The following is a 27,259-nucleotide window of genomic DNA, read 5'->3' as shown; positions in this document are numbered from 1 at the left end:
CCACATTTTTAAATGAATGGGGTGTTCGACACATTTTTGGTATTCCCCACTCTCCCACAAGCCAAGCAATCATTGAAAGAACACATCAAACCTTAAAACGCATATTAGATCAAGAGAGAGGGGGAACGGAAATCACCCCACAGATGAGACTGAGTAAGGCTTTGTATGGTTTTGATTTTCTAAATAGTTCAAGTACAGAACCAGATCCACCAATCTTTAGACACTTTTCAAATAGCACCCAGGCAAAACTGAAAGAACATCCTCCTCTTCTAATTAGAAACCCTGACTCTGGACAGATGGAAGGCCCGTTTCAATTAATAACGTGGGGCAAAGGGTATGCTTCTATTTCCACAGGTGCTGGAAGAATTAAGTGGGTTCCTGCCAAAAACGTCAAACCGTATCGCACTTCAGAACCTGTTGTCGAGCCTAGAACTGAGGAAGCGAGTACGCAGACGTGGACCGAATGGAAGGATCCCGGGTCTCGCCTGACGCCTCTTGTGCCTGACATTCTTTGTGCATCGGTGGAACCCATCAACTCTGATTTTGTGCCAATGTTATTTATGAGTATACGAATTGAATGCTGAATGTTTGTTTAACGAAGCAAATTTTTGGCTGAAAATTTAGGTTGTTGTTTTTGTTTAGAAAGAATTCTGCCAAAACTTAGTTCTTGAAAGAGATGGGGCAGAATCAAATGGTATACTTGTTTTGCTTGATTTTAATTGTTTTGTGTCGTGCAGATTTGCCTGTGGATCAACTGAAAATGAATGTTTGGGTGACCTTAGCCAAGGCTGCCGGATCGGATACTATATGTCTGTCTAATTCGGAACCAGAAAAGCCTTTCTCAACCTGTTTGGTGGGTGTGCCAGTGAAAGAGTTTCCTTTGGTCAGAAAGGAATCCAATGGTAAACCAGGTGGAATTGACAATGGAAACAGTCCTTCCTTCAATTGGAACATTTGTTTGAAAAAACTTCTCAGGGCAGCAAATGTTTCAAACAGTTGGGATGTGTTTCTGGAGACGGACCAATGTCCACGGCAATTGCCAAAAGGGTATTGGATCATTTGCGGAGACAGAGGTTGGCAAGGCATTCCAGCCCACCTTGAAGGTGGCCCTTGTAGCATTGGTATGCTTACCATAATTGCCCCCACTGCCAAAGCAGTGATGAAAAAGAAACAAAGGAAAACAAGAGCTGTTCCTCATTATGATGAGAACTGTCAGAGTGATTTTATGCCTTGGAATGCTGCCAGAAGGCTTTCAGCAGGTATATTTCTACCCCAATTGGCTTCAGCTGTGGCATTGAGACAATTAGATCGAGTTGGATGTTGGCTGAGCAAACAAGCTAATGCCACATCCTCCGCAATCAGTGATATGTTGACCGATGTTGATAGTATTAGACATGCTACTCTTCAAAACAGAGCAGCCATTGATTTTCTCTTACTGGCAGAAGGACATGGTTGTGAGGAATTTGAAGGATTGTGTTGTATGAATTTGTCTGATCATTCTGAATCCATTCACAAAAGCATTCAAAAATTAAAGGATCTGACAGCCCAAATTAAAGAAGATGGAGGTTCCTGGTTGGATGATTTGTTTCAAAATTGGAGTTTTGCACCTTGGCTAAGGCAACTTTGCAAGATAGGTCTTTACATATTAGGTGTTCTAATACTGATATTGATAGTGGCACCTTGTATACTCTGTTGTCTTCGGCGAATGATGAACAAAACAGTCCGAGAAGTTTTTGTCATTCAAGCAGGAGAACTAGGAAGTAGAAGCACAGAGAGTGTACGAAATCTCACGAAAGCAGTAGATGAGGGTATTGACATGAACGAAGGTTTTGAATTAAGGCCTTGGAACCGACCAGAGTTTTTTGAACGATGCCTTGTGACTGTTGCCAAACGTGATTCATATCTCTCTTTCAGGGATTGGGTCTTCACAGCATGAAGTTGCTGTGCCATAATATAGCAATGCTTCAGTTTAGTGAAAATAGGTCTTCAGCAGATAATAAGCAGAAATTTTGCAATAGAGCTATGAAACGCAAATAGCAAGCGACAAGAAAATGAAAGCTTCTGGGTCAAACAGAGAGGGGGAAATGTTGGAATCCATAAGGTTAGAGGATTTTTAAGAAATGGTTACAAAGAAGTATGTAGGCCTTAGACTGGAGTTTTGTTAGCATTGCAGAAAAGTTTCCCATGCAAGCAGAAAAAGTTTTCCATGCAAGCAGAAAAGTTTCCCAAGCAGTAGACGTGACAAATAACAATAGGCTTCTGTAGAATTGGCTTTAGGATGGCAACAAGGTTATTTAATGTATATCTTTAGAAGGCTAGCATGAATAGAACTCTGTTCTTTGTCTCTTATCAACTAGTCTTTGTTTTAGCTACGATTACCTATGTTTTATAAGATTGGATAGAATGCTTGTCAAGATGTGTTTTCTGTGTCTGATTGGCTGAATTCTAGTCTGAGATGATTTTATGTATTGCTGTATGAGCCCTGTTGAAGGAGACATTTTTTGGTGTGGATCAGTGAGCTGTCATGTCTCCATTTTGTATTTTGAGACTGATGTGCTGGAAATAAAAGCAAAAATCTCTTCACTGGTCTGGTTACCATGTTATCCATATTTGGATATTTTGCCGCGACCTAGTGGGTTCCTTTTTTAAGGCGTGGGTTCCTGACACTATTGGACTTATACCTGTCTCGTCCCCCGCATATTGGTGCCTCGTGTCAGGACGTAGAATAGAAGAAAAAGAAAGAAAAATCGTGGAAGTAGCAGCTGCGGAGACCCAAGTGTTAACAAGGAGCACACTGTATCATCTGTCCCGCCGAAGCCAAGAAAATTGTAAGTAACTTATCCCGGGAGAGCGCTTGGGTGACGTTGGGAGGCAAAATAGAGAAAAAGAAAATTATTACAAGAACACAAAAATGGGAACGAATTTATCAAAAGTTGAATGGGATGTTTTTCATCATTTAGAGACAATGTTACAAGAAAAAGGTCACTCTGAAATTTCAAAAACTGAGCTTAAAATCTTACTTATCTGGGTTATAGCAAATACGCAAGATTTAAATCTGCAATCTGCTTTTACTTTTCATTTTTGGGATCAGATAAACTGGAGAATCTATAATCTAGTCTCTCTCAAAAAAGATGAAAGCTTAAGAGAACTTATGCCGGTTTGTAGAGCGCTGTTGGAGCGCTGTTTTAAACAAACGGATAATAATAAGATCAACTTGGACTCAGAAAACAAAGCTTCTGGTTCTGTCTCATTAAATTCCAGTAAACCGGAGACTGTGTGAGTATCGGAGAATGTTACAAGTGTTGTTGCAAATGCTGAAAGTATTGCTTTGAACTCTGTTGACCAAAATCTTTCTTCTCTCTCTCTGGGAGAAAATGAGACTCTTTTGGACTTTTCTTTGTGTTGTTCTGTTAATGTAAAAATATGTGACTCTTGTAAGGGGGATGGAACAAAGTGCGCAAAAGATGGAAATGAAAACGTGACTGTACTTCTTAAAATTGTTTGTGCAGGGACACTGAAACTTGAATTGGATTCTGTTGGGCCTGGGGTGGAGGCTGAGGTGGCTGCTTCCACTCGGGAAATTGTGGTTCCGGGGAACTCTTTTTCAGTTAAGCAAAAACATGGTTGTTCTGGTGTTTGTCAATCTATAGATACAGAGAAAGAAAAATTGGCTTTAAGGGTGGAGTCCTTTGAAAGGAAAAAATGGAAGAAACTCGTGACTGTGTTGTTGCTGAAATTCAAAAAGCTGGACTTGAAATCTCTGCAACGAAAATTCAACAAGTTTCACCTTAGAAGTACCTGGGATGGAAGATGACTGAGATGACAATAATACCACAGAAAATTCAGATCCGAACCAGAGTCAACAACCTACAAGAGTTACAACAACTTCTAGGAGAAATCAACTGGGTCAGACCGATGTTGGGAATCACCAATGATGAACTGAGTCCGCTCTTCCATTTGCTGAGAGGAAGTTGCGACATCACTTTGCCACGAACTTTAACCCCTGAAGCTCGTGCTGCTCTCGACAAAGTCACAGAAGCTCTTCAAAAGAGACAAGCTCATCGCTGCGTTCCTGAAAATCCTTTCTTTCTTGCCATCTTAGGAGAGAAGATGCAGCTTTGTGGTCTCATTTTCCAGTGGGATGCCACAGAAGAAGATCCTTTGTTAATAATGGAATGGGTTTTTCCTCCCTACAGGTTTTCAAAGACCATTTGCTCAGTTTTAGAAATGATTGCATACATTATAATTAAGGCTAGAACCAGATTGTTAACTTTGGCAGGTCAAGAATGTTCAGTTATCTATTTGCCATTGAAAAATGATTATTTCAATTGGGCAATGCAAAATTCTGATGATTTACAATATGCATTCTTAGGTTGTCCAGGTGTTTGTTCCATACACTATCCAGCTCACAAACTACTGCAAGCAAAATTGAGTTTCAGAGAAAAACCTAAATTAAGTGAAGAACCTTTACATGCTGTGACTCTCTTCACTGATGGCTCTGGTAAAAGCCACAAGTCCGTTGTGACTTGGTTTAATCAAAAGACTGATGTTTGGGAATCTGATATTCAAACAGTAGAGGGATCCCCTCAAATTGTTGAGCTTGCTGCAGTAGTTTGAGCTTTTCAGCTGTTTCCTCAGCCTTTTAATTTGGTCACAGATTCTGCTTATGTTGCTAATGTAGTCAGGAGAATAGAAGGTTCCATTTTAAAGGATGTTAGTAATGAAACTTTACATCGTTGGCTTTCATGTCTTTTTATAACTTTGCAATATAGAACTAATCCATATTTTGTTTCTCACATTAGGGCGCATTCTTCACTTCCTGGATTTGTAGTGGAAGGAAATGCAAGAGCGGACAAGCTGACAATGGTCATTTCTAACACATTGCCAAATATTTTTGAACAAGCAAAATTGAGTCATGCCTTTTTCCACCAAAATGCACAAGCACTCATGCGAATGTTCCAAATCACTAAAAGTCAAGCTAAAGCTATCATTCATACTTGCCCTGACTGTCAATTGGTACAACCTCCTGTTTCTACAGGAGCAATCAACCCCCGAGGCTTACAAAGCCTACAGTTGTGGCAAACAGGTGTTACTAAATAGCCTGCTTTTGGTAAATTTAAAAATATTCATGTTTCCATAGACACGTTCTCTGGTGCAGCTTTTGCTTCACTTCACACAGGTGAAACTGGCAGCCATGCCTGTCATCATTTCCTGCAAGATTTTGCTTCATTGGGTATACCCCAAGAAGTAAAAACTGACAATGGTCCCGCATACATATCTCAAAAATTGGCCACATTTTTAAATGAATGGGGTGTTCGACACATTTTTGGTATTCCCCACTCTCCCACAAGCCAAGCAATCATTGAAAGAACACATCAAACCTTAAAACGCATATTAGATCAACAGAGAGGGGGAACGGAAATCACCCCACAGATGAGACTGAGTAAGGCTTTGTATGGTTTTAATTTTCTAAATAGTTCAAGTACAGAACCAGATCCACCAATCTTTAGACACTTTTCAAATAGCACACAGGCAAAACTGAAAGAACATCCTCCTCTTCTAATTAGAAACCCTGACTCTGGACAGATGGAAGGCCCGTTTCAATTAATAACGTGGGGCAAAGGGTATGCTTCTATTTCCACAGGTGCTGGAAGAATTAAGTGGGTTCCTGCCAAAAACGTCAAACCGTATCGCACTTCAGAACCTGTTGTCGAGCCTAGAACTGAGGAAGCGAGTACGCAGACGTGGACCGAATGGAAGGATCCCGGGTCTCGCCTGACGCCTCTTGTGCCTGACATTCTTTGTGCATCGGTAGAACCCATCAACTCTGATTTTGTGCCAATGTTATTTATGAGTATACGAATTGAATGCTGAATGTTTGTTTAACGAAGCAAATTTTTGGCTGAAAATTTAGGTTGTTGTTTTTGTTTAGAAAGAATTCTGCCAAAACTTAGTTCTTGAAAGAGATGGGGCAGAATCAAATGGTATACTTGTTTTGCTGGATTTTAATTGTTTTGTGTCGTGCAGATTTGCCTGTGGATCAACTGAAAATGAATGTTTGGGTGACCTTAGCCAAGGCTGCCGGATCGGATACTATATGTCTGTCTAATTCGGAACCAGAAAAGCCTTTCTCAACCTGTTTGGTGGGTGTGCCAGTGAAAGAGTTTCCTTTGGTCAGAAAGGAATCCAATGGTAAACCAGGTGGAATTGACAATGGAAACAGTCCTTCCTTCAATTGGAACATTTGTTTGACAAAACTTCTCAGGGCAGCAAATGTTTCAAACAGTTGGGATGTGTTTCTGGAGACGGAACAATGTCCACGGCAATTGCCAAAAGGGTATTGGATCATTTGCGGAGACAGAGGTTGGCAAGGCATTCCAGCCCACCTTGAAGGTGGCCCTTGTAGCATTGGTATGCTTACCATAATTGCCCCCACTGCCAAAGCAGTGATGAAAAAGAAACAAAGGAAAACAAGAGCTGTTCCTCATTATGATGAGAACTGTCAGAGTGATTTTATGCCTTGGAATGCTGCCAGAAGGCTTTCAGCAGGTATATTTCTACCCCAATTGGCTTCAGCTGTGGCATTGAGACAATTAGATCGAGTTGGATGTTGGCTGAGCAAACAAGCTAATGCCACATCCTCCGCAATCAGTGATATGTTGACCGATGTTGATAGTATTAGACATGCTACTCTTCAAAACAGAGCAGCCATTGATTTTCTCTTACTGGCACAAGGACATGGTTGTGAGGAATTTGAAGGATTGTGTTGTATGAATTTGTCTGATCATTCTGAATCCATTCACAAAAGCATTCAAAAATTAAAGGATCTGACAGCCCAAATTAAAGAAGATGGAGGTTCCTGGTTGGATGATTTGTTTCAAAATTGGAGTTTTGCACCTTGGCTAAGGCAACTTTGCAAGATAGGTCTTTACATATTAGGTGTTCTAATACTGATATTGATAGTGGCACCTTGTATACTCTGTTGTCTTCGGCGAATGATGAACAAAACAGTCCGAGAAGTTTTTGTCATTCAAGCAGGAGAATTAGGAAGTAGAAGCACAGAGAGTGTACGAAATCTCACGAAAGCAGTAGATGAGGGTATTGACATGAACGAAGGTTTTGAATTAAGGCCTTGGAATCGACCAGAGTTTTTTGAACGATGCCTTGTGACTGTTGCCAAACGTGATTCATATCTCTCTTTCAGGGATTGGGTCTTCACAGCATGAAGTTGCTGTGCCATAATATAGCAATGCTTCAGTTTAGTGAAAATAGGTCTTCAGCAGATAATAAGCAGAAATTTTGCAATAGAGCTATGAAACGCAAATAGCAAGCGACAAGAAAATGAAAGCTTCTGGGTCAAACAGAGAGGGGGAAATGTTGGAATCCATAAGGTTAGAGGATTTTTAAGAAAAGATTACAAAGAAGTATGTAGGCCTTAGACTGGAATTTTGTTAGCATTGCAGAAAAGTTTCCCATGCAAGCAGAAAAAGTTTTCCATGCAAGCAGAAAAGTTTCCCAAGCTGTAGACGTGACAAATAACAATAGGCTTCTGTAGAATTGGCTTTAGGATGGCAACAAGGTTATTTAATGAATATCTTTAGAAGGCTAGCATGAATAGAACTCTGTTCTTTGTCTCTTATCAACTAGTCTTTGTTTTAGCTACGATTACCTATGTTTTATAAGATTGGATAGAATGCTTGTCAAGATGTGTTTTCTGTGTCTGATTGGCTGAATTCTAGTCTGAGATGATTTTATGTATTGCTGTATGAGCCCTGTTGAAGGAGACATTTTTTGGTGTGGATCAGTGAGCTGTCATGTCTCCATTTTGTATTTTGAGACTGATGTGCTGGAAATAAAAGCAAAAATCTCTTCACTGGTCTGGTTACCATGTTATCCATATTTGGATATTTTGCCGCGGCCTAGTGGGTTCCTTTTTTAAGGCGTGGGCTCCTGACACCATTGGACTTATACCTGTCCCGTCCCCCGCATATTGGTGCCTCGTGTCAGGACGTAGAATAGAAGAAAGAGAAAGAAAAATCGTGGAAGTACCAGCTGCGGAGACCCAAGTGTTAACAAGGAGGACACTGTATCATCTCTCCCGCCGAAGCCAAGAAAATTGTAAGTAACTTATCTCGGGAGAGCGCTTGGGTGACGTCTGGAGGCAAAATGGAGAAAAAGAAAATTATTACAAGAACACAAAAATGGGAACGAATTTATCAAAAGTTGAATGGGATGTTTTTCATCATTTAGAGACAATGTTACAAGAAAAAGGTCACTCTGAAATTTCAAAAACTGAGCTTAAAAACTTACTTATCTGGGTTAAAGCAAATACGCAAGATTTAAATCTGCAGTCTGCTTTTACTTTTCATTTTTGGGATCAGATAAACTGGAGAATCTATAATCTAGTCTCTCTCAAAAAAGATGAAAGCTTAAGAGAACTTATGTCGGTTTGTAGAGCGCTGTTGGAGCACTGTTTTAAACAAACGGATAATAATAAGATCAACTTGGACTCAGAAAACAAAGCTTCTGGTTCTGTCTCATTAAATTCCAGTAAACCGGAGACTGTGTGTGTATCGGAGAATGTTACAAGTGTTGTTGCAAATGCTGAAAGTATTGCTTTGAACTCTGTTGACCAAAATCTTTCTTCTCTCTCTCTGGGAGAAAATGAGACTCTTTTGGACTTTTCTTTGCGTTGTTCTGTTAATGTAAAAATATGTGACTCTTGTAAGTGGGATGGAACAAAGTGCGTAAAAGATGGAAATGAAAAAGTGACTGTACTTCCTAAAATTGTTTGTGCAGGGACACTGAAACTTGAATTGGATTCTGTTGGGCCTGGGGTGGAGGCTGAGGTGGCTGCTTCCACTCGGGAAATTGTGGTTCCGGGGAACTCTTTTTCAGTTAAGCAAAAACATGGTTGTTCTGGTGTTTGTCAATCTATAGATACAGAGAAAGAAAAATTGGCTTTAAGGGTGGAGTCCTTTGAAAAGAAGAGATGGAAGAAACTCGCGACTGTGTTGTTGCTGAAATTCAAAAAGCTGGACTTGAAATCTCTGCAACGAAAATTCAACAAGTTTCACCTTAGAAGTACCTGGGATGGAAGACGATGGAAGACGACAATAATACCACAGAACATTCAGATCCGAACCAGAGTCAACAACCTACAAGAGTTACAACAACTTCTAGGAGAAATCAACTGGGTCAGACCGATGTTGGGAATCACCAATGATGAACTGAGTCCGCTCTTCCATTTGCTGAGAGGAAGTTGCGACATCACTTTGCCAAGAACTTTAACCCCTGAAGCTCGTGCTGCTCTCGACAAAGTCACAGAAGCTCTTCAAAAAAGACAAGCTCATCGCTGCGTTCCTGAAAATCCTTTCTTTCTTGCAATCTTAGGAGAGAAGATGCAGCTTTGTGGTCTCATTTTCCAGTGGGATGCCACAGAAGAAGATCCTTTGTTAATAATGGAATGGGTTTTTCCTCCCTACAGGTTTTCAAAGACCATTTGCTCAGTTTTAGAAATGATTGCATACATTATAATTAAGGCTAGAACCAGATTGTTAACTTTGGCAGGTCAAGAATCTTCAGTTATCTATTTGCCATTGAAAAATGATTATTTCAATTGGGCAATGCAAAATTCTGATGATTTACAATATGCATTCTTAGGTTTTCCAGATGTTTGTTCCATACACTATCCAGCTCACAAACTACTGCAAGCAAAATTGAGTTTCAGAGAAAAACCTAAATTAAGTGAAGAACCTTTACATGCTGTGACTCTCTTCACTGATGGCTCTGGTAAAAGCCACAAGTCCGTTGTGACTTGGTTTAATCAAAAGACTGATGTTTGGGAATCTGATATTCAAACAGTAGAGGGATCCCCTCAAATTGTTGAGCTTGCTGCAGTAGTTTGAGCTTTTCAGCTGTTTCCTCAGCCTTTTAATTTGGTCACAGATTCTGCTTATGTTGCTAATGTAGTCAGGAGAATAGAAGGTTCCATTTTAAAGGATGTTAGTAATGAAACTTTACATCGTTGGCTTTCATGTCTTTTTATAACTTTGCAATATAGAACTAATCCATATTTTGTTTCTCACATTAGGGCGCATTCTTCACTTCCTGGATTTGTAGTGGAAGGAAATGCAAGAGCGGACAAGCTGACAATGGTCATTTCTAACACATTGCCAAATATTTTTGAACAGGCAAAATTGAGTCATGCCTTTTTCCACCAAAATGCACAAGCACTCATGCGAATGTTCCAAATCACTAAAAGTCAAGCTAAAGCTATCATTCATACTTGCCCTGACTGTCAATTGGTACAACCTCCTGTTTCTACAGGAGCAATCAACCCCCGAGGCTTACAAAGCCTACAGTTGTGGCAAACAGGTGTTACTAAATAGCCTTCTTTTGGTAAATTTAAAAATATTCATGTTTCCATAGACACGTTCTCTGGTGCAGTTTTTGCTTCCCTTCACACAGGTGAAACTGGCAGCCATGCCTGTCATCATTTCCTGCAAGCTTTTGCTTCATTGGGTATACCCCAAGAAGTAAAAACTGACAATGGTCCCGCATACGTATCTCAAAAATTGGCCACATTTTTAAATGAATGGGGTGTTCGACACATTTTTGGTATTCCCCACTCTCCCACAAGCCAAGCAATCATTGAAAGAACACATCAAACCTTAAAACGCATATTAGATCAACAGAGAGGGGGAACGGAAATCACCCCACAGATGAGACTGAGTAAGGCTTTGTATGGTTTTGATTTTCTAAATAGTTCAAGTACAGAACCAGATCCACCAATCTTTAGACACTTTTCAAATACCACCCAGGCAAAACTGAAAGAACATCCTCCTCTTCTAATTAGAAACCCTGACTCTGGACAGATGGAAGGCCCGTTTCAATTAATAACGTGGGGCAAAGGGTATGCTTCTATTTCCACAGGTGCTGGAAGAATTAAGTGGGTTCCTGCCAAAAACATCAAACCGTATCACACTTCAGAACCTGTTGTCGAGCCTAGAACTGAGGAAGCGAGTACGCAGACGTGGACCGAATGGAAGGATCCCGGGTCTCGCCTGATGCCTCTTGTGCCTGACATTCTTTGTGCATTGGTGGAACCCATCAACTCTGATTTTGTGCCAATGTTATTTATGAGTATACGAATTGAATGCTGAATGTTTGTTTAACAAAGCTAATTTTTGGCTGAAAATTTAGGTTATTGTTTTTGTTTAGAAAGAATTCTGCCAAAACTTAGTTCTTGAAAGAGATGGGGCAGAATCAAATGGTATACTTGTTTTGCTGGATTTTAATTCTTTTGTGTCGTGCAGATTTGCCTGTGGATCAACTGAAAATGAATGTTTGGGTGACCTTAGGCAAGGCTGCCGGATCGGATACTATATGTCTGTCTAATTCGGAACCAGAAAAGCCTTTCTCAACCTGTTTGGTGGGTGTGCCAGTGAAAGAGTTTCCTTTGGTCAGAAAAGAATCCAATGGTAAACCAGGTGGAATTGACAATGGAAACAGTCCTTCCTTCAATTGGAACATTTGTTTGAAAAAACTTCTCAGGGCAGCAAATGTTTCAAACAGTTGGGATGTGTTTCTGGAGACGGAACAATATCCAGGGCAATTGCCAAAAGGGTATTGGATCATTTGCGGAGACAGAGGTTGGCAAGGCATTCCAGCCCACCTTGAAGGTGGCCCTTGTAGCATTGGTATGCTTACCATAATTGCCCCCACTGCCAAAGCAGTGATGAAAAAGAAACAAAGGAAAACCAGAGCTGTTCCTCATTATGATGAGAACTGTCAGAGTGATTTTATGCCTTGGAATGCTGCCAGAAGGCTTTCAGCAGGTATATTTCTACCCCAATTGGCTTCAGCTGTGGCATTGAGACAATTAGATCGAGTTGGATGTTGGCTGAGCAAACAAGCTAATGCCACATCCTCCGCAATCAGTGATATGTTGACCGATGTTGATAGTATTAGACATGCTACTCTTCAAAACAGAGCAGCCATTGATTTTCTCTTACTGGCAGAAGGACATGGTTGTGAGGAATTTGAAGGATTGTGTTGTATGAATTTGTCTGATCATTCTGAATCCATTCACAAAAGCATTCAAAAATTAAAGGATCTGACAGCCCAAATTAAAGAAGATGGAGGTTCCTGGTTGGATGATTTGTTTCAAAATTGGAGTTTTGCACCTTGGCTAAGGCAACTTTGCAAGATAGGTCTTTACATATTAGGTGTTCTAATACTGATATTGATAGTGGCACCTTGTATACTCTGTTGTCTTCGGCGAATGATGAACAAAACAGTCCGAGAAGTTTTTGTCATTCAAGCAGGAGAACTAGGAAGTAGAAGCACAGAGAGTGTACGAAATCTCACGAAAGCAGTAGATGAGGGTATTGACATGAACGAAGGTTTTGAATTAAGGCCTTGGAACCGACCAGAGTTTTTTGAACGATGCCTTGTGACTGTTGCCAAACGTGATTCATATCTCTCTTTCAGGGATTGGGTCTTCACAGCATGAAGTTGCTGTGCCATAATATAGCAATGCTTCAGTTTAGTGAAAATAGGTCTTCAGCAGATAATAAGCAGAAATTTTGCAATAGAGCTATGAAACGCAAATAGCAAGCGACAAGAAAATGAAAGCTTCTGGGTCAAACAGAGAGGGGGAAATGTTGGAATCCATAAGGTTAGAGGATTTTTAAGAAATGGTTACAAAGAAGTATGTAGGCCTTAGACTGGAGTTTTGTTAGCATTGCAGAAAAGTTTCCCATGCAAGCAGAAAAAGTTTTCCATGCAAGCAGAAAAGTTTCCCAAGCAGTAGACGTGACAAATAACAATAGGCTTCTGTAGAATTGGCTTTAGGATGGCAACAAGGTTATTTAATGTATATCTTTAGAAGGCTAGCATGAATAGAACTCTGTTCTTTGTCTCTTATCAACTAGTCTTTGTTTTAGCTACGATTACCTATGTTTTATAAGATTGGATAGAATGCTTGTCAAGATGTGTTTTCTGTGTCTGATTGGCTGAATTCTAGTCTGAGATGATTTTATGTATTGCTGTATGAGCCCTGTTGAAGGAGACATTTTTTGGTGTGGATCAGTGAGCTGTCATGTCTCCATTTTGTATTTTGAGACTGATGTGCTGGAAATAAAAGCAAAAATCTCTTCACTGGTCTGGTTACCATGTTATCCATATTTGGATATTTTGCCGCGACCTAGTGGGTTCCTTTTTTAAGGCGTGGGTTCCTGACACTATTGGACTTATACCTGTCTCGTCCCCCGCATATTGGTGCCTCGTGTCAGGACGTAGAATAGAAGAAAAAGAAAGAAAAATCGTGGAAGTAGCAGCTGCGGAGACCCAAGTGTTAACAAGGAGCACACTGTATCATCTGTCCCGCCGAAGCCAAGAAAATTGTAAGTAACTTATCCCGGGAGAGCGCTTGGGTGACGTTGGGAGGCAAAATAGAGAAAAAGAAAATTATTACAAGAACACAAAAATGGGAACGAATTTATCAAAAGTTGAATGGGATGTTTTTCATCATTTAGAGACAATGTTACAAGAAAAAGGTCACTCTGAAATTTCAAAAACTGAGCTTAAAATCTTACTTATCTGGGTTATAGCAAATACGCAAGATTTAAATCTGCAATCTGCTTTTACTTTTCATTTTTGGGATCAGATAAACTGGAGAATCTATAATCTAGTCTCTCTCAAAAAAGATGAAAGCTTAAGAGAACTTATGCCGGTTTGTAGAGCGCTGTTGGAGCGCTGTTTTAAACAAACGGATAATAATAAGATCAACTTGGACTCAGAAAACAAAGCTTCTGGTTCTGTCTCATTAAATTCCAGTAAACCGGAGACTGTGTGAGTATCGGAGAATGTTACAAGTGTTGTTGCAAATGCTGAAAGTATTGCTTTGAACTCTGTTGACCAAAATCTTTCTTCTCTCTCTCTGGGAGAAAATGAGACTCTTTTGGACTTTTCTTTGTGTTGTTCTGTTAATGTAAAAATATGTGACTCTTGTAAGGGGGATGGAACAAAGTGCGCAAAAGATGGAAATGAAAACGTGACTGTACTTCCTAAAATTGTTTGTGCAGGGACACTGAAACTTGAATTGGATTCTGTTGGGCCTGGGGTGGAGGCTGAGGTGGCTGCTTCCACTCGGGAAATTGTGGTTCCGGGGAACTCTTTTTCAGTTAAGCAAAAACATGGTTGTTCTGGTGTTTGTCAATCTATAGATACAGAGAAAGAAAAATTGGCTTTAAGGGTGGAGTCCTTTGAAAGGAAAAAATGGAAGAAACTCGTGACTGTGTTGTTGCTGAAATTCAAAAAGCTGGACTTGAAATCTCTGCAACGAAAATTCAACAAGTTTCACCTTAGAAGTACCTGGGATGGAAGATGACTGAGATGACAATAATACCACAGAAAATTCAGATCCGAACCAGAGTCAACAACCTACAAGAGTTACAACAACTTCTAGGAGAAATCAACTGGGTCAGACCGATGTTGGGAATCACCAATGATGAACTGAGTCCGCTCTTCCATTTGCTGAGAGGAAGTTGCGACATCACTTTGCCACGAACTTTAACCCCTGAAGCTCGTGCTGCTCTCGACAAAGTCACAGAAGCTCTTCAAAAGAGACAAGCTCATCGCTGCGTTCCTGAAAATCCTTTCTTTCTTGCCATCTTAGGAGAGAAGATGCAGCTTTGTGGTCTCATTTTCCAGTGGGATGCCACAGAAGAAGATCCTTTGTTAATAATGGAATGGGTTTTTCCTCCCTACAGGTTTTCAAAGACCATTTGCTCAGTTTTAGAAATGATTGCATACATTATAATTAAGGCTAGAACCAGATTGTTAACTTTGGCAGGTCAAGAATGTTCAGTTATCTATTTGCCATTGAAAAATGATTATTTCAATTGGGCAATGCAAAATTCTGATGATTTACAATATGCATTCTTAGGTTGTCCAGGTGTTTGTTCCATACACTATCCAGCTCACAAACTACTGCAAGCAAAATTGAGTTTCAGAGAAAAACCTAAATTAAGTGAAGAACCTTTACATGCTGTGACTCTCTTCACTGATGGCTCTGGTAAAAGCCACAAGTCCGTTGTGACTTGGTTTAATCAAAAGACTGATGTTTGGGAATCTGATATTCAAACAGTAGAGGGATCCCCTCAAATTGTTGAGCTTGCTGCAGTAGTTTGAGCTTTTCAGCTGTTTCCTCAGCCTTTTAATTTGGTCACAGATTCTGCTTATGTTGCTAATGTAGTCAGGAGAATAGAAGGTTCCATTTTAAAGGATGTTAGTAATGAAACTTTACATCGTTGGCTTTCATGTCTTTTTATAACTTTGCAATATAGAACTAATCCATATTTTGTTTCTCACATTAGGGCGCATTCTTCACTTCCTGGATTTGTAGTGGAAGGAAATGCAAGAGCGGACAAGCTGACAATGGTCATTTCTAACACATTGCCAAATATTTTTGAACAAGCAAAATTGAGTCATGCCTTTTTCCACCAAAATGCACAAGCACTCATGCGAATGTTCCAAATCACTAAAAGTCAAGCTAAAGCTATCATTCATACTTGCCCTGACTGTCAATTGGTACAACCTCCTGTTTCTACAGGAGCAATCAACCCCCGAGGCTTACAAAGCCTACAGTTGTGGCAAACAGGTGTTACTAAATAGCCTGCTTTTGGTAAATTTAAAAATATTCATGTTTCCATAGACACGTTCTCTGGTGCAGCTTTTGCTTCACTTCACACAGGTGAAACTGGCAGCCATGCCTGTCATCATTTCCTGCAAGATTTTGCTTCATTGGGTATACCCCAAGAAGTAAAAACTGACAATGGTCCCGCATACATATCTCAAAAATTGGCCACATTTTTAAATGAATGGGGTGTTCGACACATTTTTGGTATTCCCCACTCTCCCACAAGCCAAGCAATCATTGAAAGAACACATCAAACCTTAAAACGCATATTAGATCAACAGAGAGGGGGAACGGAAATCACCCCACAGATGAGACTGAGTAAGGCTTTGTATGGTTTTAATTTTCTAAATAGTTCAAGTACAGAACCAGATCCACCAATCTTTAGACACTTTTCAAATAGCACACAGGCAAAACTGAAAGAACATCCTCCTCTTCTAATTAGAAACCCTGACTCTGGACAGATGGAAGGCCCGTTTCAATTAATAACGTGGGGCAAAGGGTATGCTTCTATTTCCACAGGTGCTGGAAGAATTAAGTGGGTTCCTGCCAAAAACGTCAAACCGTATCGCACTTCAGAACCTGTTGTCGAGCCTAGAACTGAGGAAGCGAGTACGCAGACGTGGACCGAATGGAAGGATCCCGGGTCTCGCCTGACGCCTCTTGTGCCTGACATTCTTTGTGCATCGGTAGAACCCATCAACTCTGATTTTGTGCCAATGTTATTTATGAGTATACGAATTGAATGCTGAATGTTTGTTTAACGAAGCAAATTTTTGGCTGAAAATTTAGGTTGTTGTTTTTGTTTAGAAAGAATTCTGCCAAAACTTAGTTCTTGAAAGAGATGGGGCAGAATCAAATGGTATACTTGTTTTGCTGGATTTTAATTGTTTTGTGTCGTGCAGATTTGCCTGTGGATCAACTGAAAATGAATGTTTGGGTGACCTTAGCCAAGGCTGCCGGATCGGATACTATATGTCTGTCTAATTCGGAACCAGAAAAGCCTTTCTCAACCTGTTTGGTGGGTGTGCCAGTGAAAGAGTTTCCTTTGGTCAGAAAGGAATCCAATGGTAAACCAGGTGGAATTGACAATGGAAACAGTCCTTCCTTCAATTGGAACATTTGTTTGACAAAACTTCTCAGGGCAGCAAATGTTTCAAACAGTTGGGATGTGTTTCTGGAGACGGAACAATGTCCACGGCAATTGCCAAAAGGGTATTGGATCATTTGCGGAGACAGAGGTTGGCAAGGCATTCCAGCCCACCTTGAAGGTGGCCCTTGTAGCATTGGTATGCTTACCATAATTGCCCCCACTGCCAAAGCAGTGATGAAAAAGAAACAAAGGAAAACAAGAGCTGTTCCTCATTATGATGAGAACTGTCAGAGTGATTTTATGCCTTGGAATGCTGCCAGAAGGCTTTCAGCAGGTATATTTCTACCCCAATTGGCTTCAGCTGTGGCATTGAGACAATTAGATCGAGTTGGATGTTGGCTGAGCAAACAAGCTAATGCCACATCCTCCGCAATCAGTGATATGTTGACCGATGTTGATAGTATTAGACATGCTACTCTTCAAAACAGAGCAGCCATTGATTTTCTCTTACTGGCACAAGGACATGGTTGTGAGGAATTTGAAGGATTGTGTTGTATGAATTTGTCTGATCATTCTGAATCCATTCACAAAAGCATTCAAAAATTAAAGGATCTGACAGCCCAAATTAAAGAAGATGGAGGTTCCTGGTTGGATGATTTGTTTCAAAATTGGAGTTTTGCACCTTGGCTAAGGCAACTTTGCAAGATAGGTCTTTACATATTAGGTGTTCTAATACTGATATTGATAGTGGCACCTTGTATACTCTGTTGTCTTCGGCGAATGATGAACAAAACAGTCCGAGAAGTTTTTGTCATTCAAGCAGGAGAATTAGGAAGTAGAAGCACAGAGAGTGTACGAAATCTCACGAAAGCAGTAGATGAGGGTATTGACATGAACGAAGGTTTTGAATTAAGGCCTTGGAATCGACCAGAGTTTTTTGAACGATGCCTTGTGACTGTTGCCAAACGTGATTCATATCTCTCTTTCAGGGATTGGGTCTTCACAGCATGAAGTTGCTGTGCCATAATATAGCAATGCTTCAGTTTAGTGAAAATAGGTCTTCAGCAGATAATAAGCAGAAATTTTGCAATAGAGCTATGAAACGCAAATAGCAAGCGACAAGAAAATGAAAGCTTCTGGGTCAAACAGAGAGGGGGAAATGTTGGAATCCATAAGGTTAGAGGATTTTTAAGAAAAGATTACAAAGAAGTATGTAGGCCTTAGACTGGAATTTTGTTAGCATTGCAGAAAAGTTTCCCATGCAAGCAGAAAAAGTTTTCCATGCAAGCAGAAAAGTTTCCCAAGCTGTAGACGTGACAAATAACAATAGGCTTCTGTAGAATTGGCTTTAGGATGGCAACAAGGTTATTTAATGAATATCTTTAGAAGGCTAGCATGAATAGAACTCTGTTCTTTGTCTCTTATCAACTAGTCTTTGTTTTAGCTACGATTACCTATGTTTTATAAGATTGGATAGAATGCTTGTCAAGATGTGTTTTCTGTGTCTGATTGGCTGAATTCTAGTCTGAGATGATTTTATGTATTGCTGTATGAGCCCTGTTGAAGGAGACATTTTTTGGTGTGGATCAGTGAGCTGTCATGTCTCCATTTTGTATTTTGAGACTGATGTGCTGGAAATAAAAGCAAAAATCTCTTCACTGGTCTGGTTACCATGTTATCCATATTTGGATATTTTGCCGCGGCCTAGTGGGTTCCTTTTTTAAGGCGTGGGCTCCTGACACCATTGGACTTATACCTGTCCCGTCCCCCGCATATTGGTGCCTCGTGTCAGGACGTAGAATAGAAGAAAGAGAAAGAAAAATCGTGGAAGTACCAGCTGCGGAGACCCAAGTGTTAACAAGGAGGACACTGTATCATCTCTCCCGCCGAAGCCAAGAAAATTGTAAGTAACTTATCTCGGGAGAGCGCTTGGGTGACGTCTGGAGGCAAAATGGAGAAAAAGAAAATTATTACAAGAACACAAAAATGGGAACGAATTTATCAAAAGTTGAATGGGATGTTTTTCATCATTTAGAGACAATGTTACAAGAAAAAGGTCACTCTGAAATTTCAAAAACTGAGCTTAAAAACTTACTTATCTGGGTTAAAGCAAATACGCAAGATTTAAATCTGCAGTCTGCTTTTACTTTTCATTTTTGGGATCAGATAAACTGGAGAATCTATAATCTAGTCTCTCTCAAAAAAGATGAAAGCTTAAGAGAACTTATGTCGGTTTGTAGAGCGCTGTTGGAGCACTGTTTTAAACAAACGGATAATAATAAGATCAACTTGGACTCAGAAAACAAAGCTTCTGGTTCTGTCTCATTAAATTCCAGTAAACCGGAGACTGTGTGTGTATCGGAGAATGTTACAAGTGTTGTTGCAAATGCTGAAAGTATTGCTTTGAACTCTGTTGACCAAAATCTTTCTTCTCTCTCTCTGGGAGAAAATGAGACTCTTTTGGACTTTTCTTTGCGTTGTTCTGTTAATGTAAAAATATGTGACTCTTGTAAGTGGGATGGAACAAAGTGCGTAAAAGATGGAAATGAAAAAGTGACTGTACTTCCTAAAATTGTTTGTGCAGGGACACTGAAACTTGAATTGGATTCTGTTGGGCCTGGGGTGGAGGCTGAGGTGGCTGCTTCCACTCGGGAAATTGTGGTTCCGGGGAACTCTTTTTCAGTTAAGCAAAAACATGGTTGTTCTGGTGTTTGTCAATCTATAGATACAGAGAAAGAAAAATTGGCTTTAAGGGTGGAGTCCTTTGAAAAGAAGAGATGGAAGAAACTCGCGACTGTGTTGTTGCTGAAATTCAAAAAGCTGGACTTGAAATCTCTGCAACGAAAATTCAACAAGTTTCACCTTAGAAGTACCTGGGATGGAAGACGATGGAAGACGACAATAATACCACAGAACATTCAGATCCGAACCAGAGTCAACAACCTACAAGAGTTACAACAACTTCTAGGAGAAATCAACTGGGTCAGACCGATGTTGGGAATCACCAATGATGAACTGAGTCCGCTCTTCCATTTGCTGAGAGGAAGTTGCGACATCACTTTGCCAAGAACTTTAACCCCTGAAGCTCGTGCTGCTCTCGACAAAGTCACAGAAGCTCTTCAAAAAAGACAAGCTCATCGCTGCGTTCCTGAAAATCCTTTCTTTCTTGCAATCTTAGGAGAGAAGATGCAGCTTTGTGGTCTCATTTTCCAGTGGGATGCCACAGAAGAAGATCCTTTGTTAATAATGGAATGGGTTTTTCCTCCCTACAGGTTTTCAAAGACCATTTGCTCAGTTTTAGAAATGATTGCATACATTATAATTAAGGCTAGAACCAGATTGTTAACTTTGGCAGGTCAAGAATCTTCAGTTATCTATTTGCCATTGAAAAATGATTATTTCAATTGGGCAATGCAAAATTCTGATGATTTACAATATGCATTCTTAGGTTTTCCAGATGTTTGTTCCATACACTATCCAGCTCACAAACTACTGCAAGCAAAATTGAGTTTCAGAGAAAAACCTAAATTAAGTGAAGAACCTTTACATGCTGTGACTCTCTTCACTGATGGCTCTGGTAAAAGCCACAAGTCCGTTGTGACTTGGTTTAATCAAAAGACTGATGTTTGGGAATCTGATATTCAAACAGTAGAGGGATCCCCTCAAATTGTTGAGCTTGCTGCAGTAGTTTGAGCTTTTCAGCTGTTTCCTCAGCCTTTTAATTTGGTCACAGATTCTGCTTATGTTGCTAATGTAGTCAGGAGAATAGAAGGTTCCATTTTAAAGGATGTTAGTAATGAAACTTTACATCGTTGGCTTTCATGTCTTTTTATAACTTTGCAATATAGAACTAATCCATATTTTGTTTCTCACATTAGGGCGCATTCTTCACTTCCTGGATTTGTAGTGGAAGGAAATGCAAGAGCGGACAAGCTGACAATGGTCATTTCTAACACATTGCCAAATATTTTTGAACAGGCAAAATTGAGTCATGCCTTTTTCCACCAAAATGCACAAGCACTCATGCGAATGTTCCAAATCACTAAAAGTCAAGCTAAAGCTATCATTCATACTTGCCCTGACTGTCAATTGGTACAACCTCCTGTTTCTACAGGAGCAATCAACCCCCGAGGCTTACAAAGCCTACAGTTGTGGCAAACAGGTGTTACTAAATAGCCTTCTTTTGGTAAATTTAAAAATATTCATGTTTCCATAGACACGTTCTCTGGTGCAGTTTTTGCTTCCCTTCACACAGGTGAAACTGGCAGCCATGCCTGTCATCATTTCCTGCAAGCTTTTGCTTCATTGGGTATACCCCAAGAAGTAAAAACTGACAATGGTCCCGCATACGTATCTCAAAAATTGGCCACATTTTTAAATGAATGGGGTGTTCGACACATTTTTGGTATTCCCCACTCTCCCACAAGCCAAGCAATCATTGAAAGAACACATCAAACCTTAAAACGCATATTAGATCAACAGAGAGGGGGAACGGAAATCACCCCACAGATGAGACTGAGTAAGGCTTTGTATGGTTTTGATTTTCTAAATAGTTCAAGTACAGAACCAGATCCACCAATCTTTAGACACTTTTCAAATACCACCCAGGCAAAACTGAAAGAACATCCTCCTCTTCTAATTAGAAACCCTGACTCTGGACAGATGGAAGGCCCGTTTCAATTAATAACGTGGGGCAAAGGGTATGCTTCTATTTCCACAGGTGCTGGAAGAATTAAGTGGGTTCCTGCCAAAAACATCAAACCGTATCACACTTCAGAACCTGTTGTCGAGCCTAGAACTGAGGAAGCGAGTACGCAGACGTGGACCGAATGGAAGGATCCCGGGTCTCGCCTGATGCCTCTTGTGCCTGACATTCTTTGTGCATTGGTGGAACCCATCAACTCTGATTTTGTGCCAATGTTATTTATGAGTATACGAATTGAATGCTGAATGTTTGTTTAACAAAGCTAATTTTTGGCTGAAAATTTAGGTTATTGTTTTTGTTTAGAAAGAATTCTGCCAAAACTTAGTTCTTGAAAGAGATGGGGCAGAATCAAATGGTATACTTGTTTTGCTGGATTTTAATTCTTTTGTGTCGTGCAGATTTGCCTGTGGATCAACTGAAAATGAATGTTTGGGTGACCTTAGGCAAGGCTGCCGGATCGGATACTATATGTCTGTCTAATTCGGAACCAGAAAAGCCTTTCTCAACCTGTTTGGTGGGTGTGCCAGTGAAAGAGTTTCCTTTGGTCAGAAAAGAATCCAATGGTAAACCAGGTGGAATTGACAATGGAAACAGTCCTTCCTTCAATTGGAACATTTGTTTGAAAAAACTTCTCAGGGCAGCAAATGTTTCAAACAGTTGGGATGTGTTTCTGGAGACGGAACAATATCCAGGGCAATTGCCAAAAGGGTATTGGATCATTTGCGGAGACAGAGGTTGGCAAGGCATTCCAGCCCACCTTGAAGGTGGCCCTTGTAGCATTGGTATGCTTACCATAATTGCCCCCACTGCCAAAGCAGTGATGAAAAAGAAACAAAGGAAAACCAGAGCTGTTCCTCATTATGATGAGAACTGTCAGAGTGATTTTATGCCTTGGAATGCTGCCAGAAGGCTTTCATCAGGTATATTTCTACCCCAATTGGCTTCAGCTGTGGCATTGAGACAATTAGATCGAGTTGGATGTTGGCTGAGCAAACAAGCTAATGCCACATCCTCCGCAATCAGTGATATGTTGACCGATGTTGATAGTATTAGACATGCTACTCTTCAAAACAGAGCAGCCATTGATTTTCTCTTACTGGCAGAAGGACATGGTTGTGAGGAATTTGAAGGATTGTGTTGTATGAATTTGTCTGATCATTCTGAATCCATTCACAAAAGCATTCAAAAATTAAAGGATCTGACAGCCCAAATTAAAGAAGATGGAGGTTCCTGGTTGGATGATTTGTTTCAAAATTGGAGTTTTGCACCTTGGCTAAGGCAACTTTGCAAGATAGGTCTTTACATATTAGGTGTTCTAATACTGATATTGATAGTGGCACCTTGTATACTCTGTTGTCTTCGGCGAATGATGAACAAAACAGTCCGAGAAGTTTTTGTCATTCAAGCAGGAGAACTAGGAAGTAGAAGCACAGAGAGTGTACGAAATCTCACGAAAGCAGTAGATGAGGGTATTGACATGAACGAAGGTTTTGAATTAAGGCCTTGGAATCGACCAGAGTTTTTTGAACGATGCCTTGTGACTGTTGCCAAACGTGATTCATATCTCTCTTTCAGGGATTGGGTCTTCACAGCATGAAGTTGCTGTGCCATAATATAGCAATGCTTCAGTTTAGTGAAAATAGGTCTTCAGCAGATAATAAGCAGAAATTTTGCAATAGAGCTATGAAACGCAAATAGCAAGCGACAAGAAAATGAAAGCTTCTGGGTCAAACAGAGAGGGGGAAATGTTGGAATCCATAAGGTTAGAGGATTTTTAAGAAAAGATTACAAAGAAGTCTGTAGGCCTTAGACTGGAATTTTGTTAGCATTGCAGAAAAGTTTCCCATGCAAGCAGAAAAAGTTTTCCATGCAAGCAGAAAAGTTTCCCAAGCAGTAGACGTGACAAATAACAATAGGCTTCTGTAGAATTGGCTTTAGGATGGCAACAAGGTTATTTAATGTATATCTTTAGAAGGCTAGCATGAATAGAACTCTGTTCTTTGTCTCTTATCAACTAGTCTTTGTTTTAGCTACGATTACCTATGTTTTATAAGATTGGATAGAATGCTTGTCAAGATGTGTTTTCTGTGTCTGATTGGCTGAATTCTAGTCTGAGATGATTTTATGTATTGCTGTATGAGCCCTGTTGAAGGAGACATTTTTTGGTGTGGATCAGTGAGCTGTCATGTCTCCATTTTGTATTTTGAGACTGATGTGCTGGAAATAAAAGCAAAAATCTCTTCACTGGTCTGGTTACCATGTTATCCATATTTGGATATTTTGCCGCGGCCTAGTGGGTTCCTTTTTTAAGGCGTGGGTTCCTGACACTATTGGACTTATACCTGTCCCGTCCCCCGCATATTGGTGCCTCGTGTCAGGACGTAGAATAGAAGAAAAACAAAGAAAAATCGTGGAAGTACCAGCTGCGGAGACCCAAGTGTTAACAAGGAGCACACTGTATCATCTGTCCTGCCGAAGCCAAGAAAATTGTAAGTAACTTATCTCGGGAGAGCACTTGGGTGACGTCTGGAGGCAAAATGGAGAAAAAGAAAAATATTACAAGAACACAAAAATGGGAACGAATTTATCAAAAGTTGAATGGGATGTTTTTCATCATTTAGAGACAATGTTACAAGAAAAAGGTCACTCTGAAATTTCAAAAACTGAGCTTAAAAACTTACTTATCTGGGTTAAAGCAAATACGCAAGATTTAAATCTGCAGTCTGCTTTTACTTTTCATTTTTGGGATCAGATAAACTGGAGAATCTATAATCTAGTCTCTCTCAAAAAAGATGAAAGCTTAAGAGAACTTATGCCGATTTGTAGAGCGCTGTTGGAGCACTGTTTTAAACAAACGGATAATAATAAGATCAACTTGGACTCAGAAAACAAAGCTTCTGGTTCTGTCTCATTAAATTCCAGTAAACCGGAGACTGTGTGTGTATCGGAGAATGTTACAAGTGTTGCTGCAAATGCTGAAAGTATTGCTTTGAACTCTGTTGACCAAAATCTTTCTTCTCTCTCTCTGGGAGAAAATGAGACTCTTTTGGACTTTTCTTTGTGTTGTTCTGTTAATGTAAAAATATGTGACTCTTGTAAGGGGGATGGAACAAAGTGCGTAAAAGATGGAAATGAAAAAGTGACTGTACTTCCTAAAATTGTTTGTGCAGGGACACTGAAACTTGAATTGGATTCTGTTGGGCCTGGGGTGGAGGCTGAGGTGGCTGCTTCCACTCGGGAAATTGTGGTTCCGGGGAACTCTTTTTCAGTTAAGCAAAAACATGGTTGTTCTGGTGTTTGTCAATCTATAGATACAGAGAAAGAAAAATTGGCTTTAAGGGTGGAGTCCTTTGAAAGGAAGAGATGGAAGAAACTCGCGACTGTGTTGTTGCTGAAATTCAAAAAGCTGGACTTGAAATCTCTGCAACGAAAATTCAACAAGTTTCACCTTAGAAGTACCTGGGATGGAAGACGATGGAAGACGACAATAATACCACAGAACATTCAGATCAGAACCAGAGTCAACAACCTACAAGAGTTACAACAACTTCTAGGAGAAATCAACTGGGTCAGACCGATGTTGGGAATCACCAATGATGAACTGAGTCCGCTCTTCCATTTGCTGAGAGGAAGTTGCGACATCACTTTGCCAAGAACTTTAACCCCTGAAGCTCGTGCTGCTCTCGACAAAGTCACAGAAGCTCTTCAAAAAAGACAAGCTCATCGCTGCGTTCCTGAAAATCCTTTCTTTCTTGCAATCTTAGGAGAGAAGATGCAGCTTTGTGGTCTCATTTTCCAGTGGGATGCCACAGAAGAAGATCCTTTGTTAATAATGGAATGGGTTTTTCCTCCCTACAGGTTTTCAAAGACCATTTGCTCAGTTTTAGAAATGATTGCATACATTATAATTAAGGCTAGAACCAGATTGTTAACTTTGGCAGGTCAAGAATCTTCAGTTATCTATTTGCCATTGAAAAATGATTATTTCAATTGGGCAATGCAAAATTCTGATGATTTACAATATGCATTCTTAGGTTTTCCAGGTGTTTGTTCCATACACTATCCAGCTCACAAACTACTGCAAGCAAAATTGAGTTTCAGAGAAAAACCTAAATTAAGTGAAGAACCTTTACATGCTGTGACTCTCTTCACTGATGGCTCTGGTAAAAGCCACAAGTCCGTTGTGACTTGGTTTAATCAAAAGACTGATGTTTGGGAATCTGATATTCAAACAGTAGAGGGATCCCCTCAAATTGTTGAGCTTGCTGCAGTAGTTTGAGCTTTTCAGCTGTTTCCTCAGCCTTTTAATTTGGTCACAGATTCTGCTTATGTTGCTAATGTAGTCAGGAGAATAGAAGGTTCCATTTTAAAGGATGTTAGTAATGAAACTTTACATCGTTGGCTTTCATGTCTTTTTATAACTTTGCAATATAGAACTAATCCATATTTTGTTTCTCACATTAGGGCGCATTCTTCACTTCCTGGATTTGTAGTGGAAGGAAATGCAAGAGCGGACAAGCTGACAATGGTCATTTCTAACACATTGCCAAATATTTTTGAACAGGCAAAATTGAGTCATGCCTTTTTCCACCAAAATGCACAAGCACTCATGCGAATGTTCCAAATCACTAAAAGTCAAGCTAAAGCTATCATTCATACTTGCCCTGACTGTCAATTGGTACAACCTCCTGTTTCTACAGGAGCAATCAACCCCCGAGGCTTACAAAGCCTACAGTTGTGGCAAACAGGTGTTACTAAATAGCCTTCTTTTGGTAAATTTAAAAATATTCATGTTTCCATAGACACGTTCTCTGGTGCAGCTTTTGCTTCCCTTCACACAGGTGAAACTGGCAGCCATGCCTGTCATCATTTCCTGCAAGCTTTTGCTTCATTGGGTATACCCCAAGAAGTAAAAACTGACAATGGTCCCACATACATATCTCAAAAATTGGCCACATTTTTAAATGAATGGGGTGTTCGACACATTTTTGGTATTCCCCACTCTCCCACAAGCCAAGCAATCATTGAAAGAACACATCAAACCTTAAAACGCATATTAGATCAACAGAGAGGGGGAACGGAAATCACCCCACAGATGAGACTGAGTAAGGCTTTGTATGGTTTTGATTTTCTAAATAGTTCAAGTACAGAACCAGATCCACCAATCTTTAGACACTTTTCAAATAGCACCCAGGCAAAACTGAAAGAACATCCTCCTCTTCTAATTAGAAACCCTGACTCTGGACAGATGGAAGGCCCGTTTCAATTAATAACGTGGGGCAAAGGGTATGCTTCTATTTCCACAGGTGCTGGAAGAATTAAGTGGGTTCCTGCCAAAAACATCAAACCGTATCACACTTCAGAACCTGTTGTCGAGCCTAGAACTGAGGAAGCGAGTACGCAGACGTGGACCGAATGGAAGGATCCCGGGTCTCGCCTGACGCCTCTTGTGCCTGACATTCTTTGTGCATTGGTGGAACCCATCAACTCTGATTTTGTGCCAATGTTATTTATGAGTATACGAATTGAATGCTGAATGTTTGTTTAACGAAGCAAATTTTTGGCTGAAAATTTAGGTTATTGTTTTTGTTTAGAAAGAATTCTGCCAAAACTTAGTTCTTGAAAGAGATGGGGCAGAATCAAATGGTATACTTGTTTTGCTGGATTTTAATTGTTTTGTGTCGTGCAGATTTGCCTGTGGATCAACTGAAAATGAATGTTTGGGTGACCTTAGGCAAGGCTGCCGGATCGGATACTA

Source organism: Melospiza melodia, chromosome 5 (assembly GCF_035770615.1).
Source record: "Melospiza melodia melodia isolate bMelMel2 chromosome 5, bMelMel2.pri, whole genome shotgun sequence".
Taxonomy (NCBI): Eukaryota; Metazoa; Chordata; class Aves; order Passeriformes; family Passerellidae; genus Melospiza; species Melospiza melodia.
The sequence above is the reverse complement of the archived record's forward strand: the minus strand, read 5'-3'. Positions refer to the sequence as shown.